This window comes from Pseudopodoces humilis, chromosome 1, assembly GCF_049639895.1.
Source record: "Pseudopodoces humilis isolate 2021_Gansu_Grassland_sample_001 chromosome 1, ASM4963989v1, whole genome shotgun sequence".
In the NCBI taxonomy this organism is placed as follows: Eukaryota; Metazoa; Chordata; class Aves; order Passeriformes; family Paridae; genus Pseudopodoces; species Pseudopodoces humilis.
In genome coordinates this window covers 85,198,410-85,205,236 of record NC_142200.1, presented here as the reverse complement: position 1 = coordinate 85,205,236, position 6,827 = coordinate 85,198,410, and positions in this window count along the sequence as shown.

The window sequence follows — 6,827 nt, the reverse complement described above, 5'->3', positions numbered from 1 at the left end:
TATACACACGCCTGCTATCTGCCTCTGTGTTTGTATAAAATCACAGGTAAATAATCATATCAACCACATGAATATCAGAGGCAATATACAAGTACCAAGTTTCAGAAAATAAGGTGATCTAAGCTTACACTGATGAGACCTGCAACATTCATTGATTATATTCATTATAGTTGCTGCTAATACAATACCTGTTTGACTAAAAGCACATTTGACACTAACAATTAGAAATCCAAAGTCTGTCAGAACCCACAAAACTGCCTATAAGCAATATACTCAGTATTTTCAGGCTGCATTGTGAAGCCAGCTTTTTTTTGTTTCTAACACTGAATTTACAGTGAAATATCCTTAATGACTGCTGTGTTGAAGTGCCTCTCCCTTGTTCCACCTGGATGTGAACACTTCCATGAACAGTGTATTACCTGAACAGTCTATTACACTTCCATGTAATAGATCTCTGATCTGAGCAAGGGCATAAAAATTTTCCAAACAGGTTAGAATTTATGATGAAAAACTAAACTATGGTCATAGTTAAAAAGTTTCCTGCACCCAGAAAATTTCCTTGGTACTTACAGACAATTATGCACATTATATAATCTTTTAGGAATCAAAAAATATATTTCCATTTGCAAGATTTTCTTTGATTTTTCTTCAATTTGCAAGCAAGCAAGCATTAAAACGTTTTCGCCTATAACATATGTAATGTCAATATCAATGAGTATCAATACATTTTAGCCATAAGTAGGTGGAGTAGGTTTAGAATGCAACACGTAAAACCTGGGGAGGAAAACGCTAGCCCAAAAGCTTTGTCCCTTCCTAGAGTCCCCATCTTGTTCATGCAGACCCAACACCTGAGGTATGTTAAAAGCCAAGTTTAGCTCACTGAAACTAAGTTACACGCTTGTAACAGGTTAAAATTTTCTAGTAAAAGATCAAAGGAAAAAAGCGAGTCAGTAATTTCTGAGAAGTGTTTTAGAAGTGTTTTCACATGCACTATATTTCAAATTGGTTTTCTTTTTTTGCAGGACTCTTGAGGACCTTTTGCCAAACTTGAGGTTGTCTGAACATCAGTGTAGCATAACAGAGGTGAACTTATTTTGCCAAATTATTTAGGCATCCTGTTTTATTTCATATTCCTTGTGCTTATTGTGAAATAAATTTCTGATATTTGAACAAAATTTTCTGTACTTTAGCTAACTCAAAATATCAAAAAGAACGAATATTTTATGCCTGGAAGAACACAAATGAAGGTAAAATTGTTTTGAGCAAGTGAAATAATGTTCTAATAATTATATCAAGTTAAATTGAATAGTTCATGTCACAGGCACCCACCCAGGCCAAACAGGGGAGAGAAATGCATGTGAAAACATGTTAGCACTCTGGAATTAAATATAACAGGTAATTATGTTTATGTACTTTCTAATTGGAGCATTCAAAATGTTTTTTATTAATTGATGTCAATTTTTTTGTCATTAAGGAAGGGCATTTGGGAGGTAAAAACCAGTATGTTCCAGTAAAAGCTTTGAGTCTTCTTTTGAGCATGTTAATCTGTTGAACTCTGAAGATGCTTGTAGACATCTAAATATACAATTCATTAACTCCATTAGTATAACTTCTTCAGTAGATAATCTTTATTCTTTGTCTAATTGTTGGTTTTAGTTATTGATGAAGTAGGATACAGCAGGAAGGGAGGTTTTGCGTGGCTGTTTGTCTCTTATTGGTACTGGGCTTTCTCTTCCAATTTAGTTAAGATCCTAGAACTTCAAGAACCACATCAGTACTTTCAATTTCAAATATTTCTTGTGCACTATGTATTCTAATTCATAGGAAATGTTTATGCAGATTTAGAACTCCAACCTGAACTTCGAATAATCACTTACCTTGTTTTGCCTGAATGTTTGCACAAATAATGTCTCCAATTTGTATCCCTCATGATACTGAGGGACATGAAATGTGTTCACCTTAATTAACATTTAGTGATGTGTAGAGTTTCATGTTTTTCAGCCAGTAAAATATCTATTGTGAATGTATTTTTTACCTTGTTTTTTAGGTAAAAGTAGTGTAACTAATCCACAGATACGAAATAAGGAATTTTTTACTTATTGATATGAATGTTAGTTTAAAAATCTGTTAAAGATAGGCACAGCTTAAAAAAACAGGAATTAAAATTTAGAAATTCCATGGAGTTTGTAACAACATACCTAAAAGAAGAGAACAAAACAATTTCTAAGTTGCTGCAATTAAAAGAATATTTTTGCTGTCTCACAGCACTGCTGAATGTAGTTCTATTTCATTTTGACATTTAAAGTGATGACTCAGGAACATTTTAAAACTTTTTTTTTTTTAAAGCATCGGAGCAACAAAAGCCAACTTCAGACCTTATTGTTCCATTAGTCCTGATCTTTTGAAAATGTGTAACTTCACAGTTCTTTTGTGATACAAGTACAGAATGCCTTTTTATCAAGGTCTACCATCATAAAAGAAGTAAAAGAAGGTACAGGTAAGTACACAAAATTCGTGGAGAGAATTTCTTGGAAATCTCCAAGTAGTAACAGAACTCACAGTAATAGAACAAAACATTTTGTTAAGGACAAACAGTATCAAATTGATCAAATTTCCTTCATGAGTGTGACCTGCTTGGTGTGTAAGTGGACACCAGTGAATGTCATTTAAGTTTAGTAAGGATTTTGTGCTGTTCTGCTATTCAGCTGCAATAAACAATTCCAGGAAATGGGATCTAAATTAAATCACAGTTGTAGGGTTGTAGAATTGGCTGAAACACTCAACTAAACAGCAGTCATAAGGTTATCAAAGTGAGAGGGCATAGACTGGGATCTGCAGGAACTAGTTTGGGATGGAAGGGGCCTTTAATGATCATCTAGTTCCAATCTCCCTGCAATGAGCAGGGACACTTTTGACTAGATCAGGTTGCTCTGATCCTCATCTCACATCCCCTTGAATTTTCCAGTCATAGGGCATCCCCCACATCTCTGTGCAACCTGTTCCAGTGTTTCACCACCCTGATTGTAAAGGACTTTGTTCTTAACATCCGATCTAAACCTGCTCTCCCTTCAGTTTAAAACCATCACCCCCTGCATATCACAACAGGTTCTGCTAAAAAATCTAAGTGTGGTAATGGCATGTATCTTCACATGTACTTTTTCCTGGAAAAGCACACTGAAAGAATTTGCTGCTGCTGTTTTTCCTGATTGTGTTTCTAAATGAGCTGGATGTCAGAAGTAAATATTATTTTATGAAATATGTGGCTAACACCAAGTTTTAACCGTCGTGTGCTGGATTGTTCATAATCAAATTCAATGAAGAGAAGAATCTTTCTACTCATACTACTACTGTTGTATTTTCTTTTGATGATTCTACTAGCAATTAAATTACTGTCTGGTAATGCTGCAATTAGATACCCCAAGAATGGACATAATTGCTTTAAAATTGTTACCTCAGAACAATTTGAATAGTGATTAATTTTTTAGCAAACCTTAAATAGGTTTGTTTCAAATTTAGTTCTTGCTAATCTACCTATCAAGGACAGACAAATTCTGCAGTATGAAGAACCCAAAAACCTCTTCTATTAAACATTCCCCTTTCCCAAATCCTGCCCTTACCTCATAGTTCTTCATCTGTGAGAATGTGAGAATCCCTTTGCTCGTGGTGCAAAACATAGAGGAAGGTGATACTAATGGGATGGAGAGGGGAATTGTCCCAAGTTTTGCTACTATCTCTGCTGCTAGCAGAGAGCAAGTGGCCAGTTTTTTCTTTTTAATATGCTTTTGCAAGTTTTTTGCAAACTCTATTTCCAAAGATTTAGGAAGAATGTCTGTGATATTACATTTCCTGTTACAGGACAATCTTATAACAGTTGTGTCTTCTCCTTCTATAATAAATCACGAAAGCAATGGATCTATGTGTGATTGTCTGCTCAGTCAACTCAAAACTGTGAGAACCATGATGGGGATTTCTGCCACTCTCTCCTTCCCTACTCCATAAAGCCCTGTGGAAGCCCAGTGGCTTAAGGAGCGCTCAGCAAGGGTGGATAATATTTTATCTCTGTGATGGATGTTAAACCAAGAAACCACTAAAAAGTTTCAAACTCCTGCCCCTTCATTCAAAATGAGCTTAAACCAAATCAGTCTCCCTTGTGCTTTTCAAGCCTCATTTCCTTTTATCATTCCTATTGCAGATAAAGACCCTGATAACCCTTTATTTTCTTCTGGCCAAGTGTATTATCAGAGTGTATTTATCATAGGGCACTGGACTATTGATGGTTATGGGAAAAATGAGATTGGAGCTAGAACACTTTTTTAGACCAAAACCAGACTGCTGTTTGTGGTTTTTTTGTTTATTCTACCTTTTTGGCATCTAGCAGTGTTATGGGCATTTGGATAGCTTTTAATACATAACATTGCAGCACATACTCTGAACAAGACTCTGCTTTGCCACAGTCAAATTTCTGTCACTGAGGCCCAGCTGGGAAACAGCAGGAAAGCCTAGATGTTGCCTCATGGTTAATTGTGTTTTGATGTCTTGGTTTAGGTGTTTGTTCTGTTCTGTGATCAGTGTACTAGGAAATCAAAACCATGTTGTGACTCCAGTAGGAACAGTAAAGGTCCTCAGCCTCCCCCTGGCCCCCTGGCCCTAGCAGTGTGAGAATGTAAAATGGGTGTGCACCTTCTTGTGGGAGTCTGGATCAAATGTGGAAGTCAGTTACAAATGGATTAGTTGCAGTCCTTGGAGCAGATCATCTGTGAGATGCCTTAAATTGCTCTCAAATTCATGTATTCAACTACTATGTAATTTACTACAGGAAACGAGGATTTCTGAGGGTTATTTGTAAAGAAAAGCCTCAAGAAAAAAAAGGATTTTGATACAGGCATTTGGGATTTTCACATAAGCACAGCTCAAGTTTTTTATTAAGGCCTTATAAATATAAATAGATGGTAAATTATTTGCAAAGAATGGGCATGGTAAATCAGGTTTAATGAGCTACAGAGCCATTTGGGTCAACTTGTGAAACCAACCGTTTCCTACGCTGTCAGCGAGTGCTGGATGTTCTCTGTAAAAAAGGAACCTCTATGCCTAAATTTGCTCTTCTAGAGGGAGAAAAAAGATAGGCATCCTGTGCATTTCAGATTTAACTTAAAAATTCACAGTGACCAAATTGTCATTATTCTGTGTGAAGACCACCCAAAGGTTGGAGGCAGTCCTCACATTCAACCATGATGCTGCAACTTAATTCCAGAGGCTGAAAAGAATACACCTTTACCAGTTTAACCCAGCTGGTGTAATCTGTCTGGATATTAAATTCAGGCAAAATTTTATGAAATTATTTACAGAATTCTGTGTGTTGCCTTCCTAGTTGTCTAGCAGATACACAAGTAACCATGGTATGGAGGTCACCTTGGCTTTAGTTGAGCAAAAACTTGTTCCTTCCCATGGAAAAGCTGCAGCCCAAGTGTCATGCTGTCAGGTTGTTTTACATGGAGTACCTCATCTGGATAACGTTTTTAGGATGAGCTTTGTTTCAACATAGGAAAAAGATTTGTAGAGTATCTGAGCTGTCCCCTTTATAAATATTTTGCAATCAGTAGTTAAGAGCTGTTTGAGAAATTAATATGCAGAATGTCAAACCCAGACTATTAAATACCCTTTTCTTGCTAAGACAGATTATTTAAGGTGGTTACCCATATTTTCACCCATGAATTCAACTGCATCCTGTAAAAAACTATGCTTGTGCCTGATACTGGGTCAGATTCTGTGACAGATCTGCCTCTCCAAAGTGAAAAGTCTCGTGTAGCTACAGGTTTAATAATTGGCTCTCAAAGCCATGAACATGTCAGTTTCGCTACGTCTGTGAAAAGGTCCATTTCCTCTAACAATATAGATTTAAGGTTTTAACACCTTACAATCAAGAGTGCTTTCTTCTCTCCCTTCTTGTGCCCAGTAACCTTTGTTATCAACTCCTTTCTTTTTAAAGCTGTACAGACTTTCTTTGCTTATTAGTCCTGGTAGCTACTATCAGTCCTATTCTTCAGACTGGGTGTAATCCAGGTGTCCTCAGGGACTGCCTCCTAGTTTCTTTTGATGCACTCTCACTTAAAAAGTCACTTCTGAGACTGAACCATCAACAGCTACTCTATCAGATATAGCCTATTCTTTTACACCTGCCCATAAGAAGCTTTAAATTATTTCTCAGTAACTTAAGCCAAATGCTGAATCTTTGGAAACATTCATGTGTTCATTATTTTATAAGTAATTACCTCATACCTACTTTATAGAAATATCTGTGCTACAATCATCAAAATCAGTCTTTATGAGGAAATAATTAAGACAGTGAAGAATTCAATAGATGTACAATGGAAGGAAGGCCAAGGTTCTACATTTAGAGTAAGTATTGTCACAAGTTAAAATTAAGTTTTCATTATCTACATACTTAGATCAACAAAACTAAGACACAGAATTGTAGAACAGATGCAGTAGTCTCACTTCTGTACCCCCACACAAATATACAATATTATAAAAATAATTTACAAGTTAATAAGTGAAAACACACATTTCCTCCCACTTCACCATGCTGCTCCTCCCCATCCATTTTTTCCCGTATAAGGATTAATCTGTTAGTATATATGACTTCCCTTCACTGCAATACAATGCAATTCTTTCATCTCCTGACTCAGTGCAGGTTAATACCTTGCTATAGAAGATAAAAAAAAGGCACAGTGAAAATAAAAAGTGAATTCACATTAAATCTTTGGTGCTGAGGGAGCTTCCAAAACTAAGGGAGAGGCAACTTAACAAAAGCTCCGTTTTACATGTTC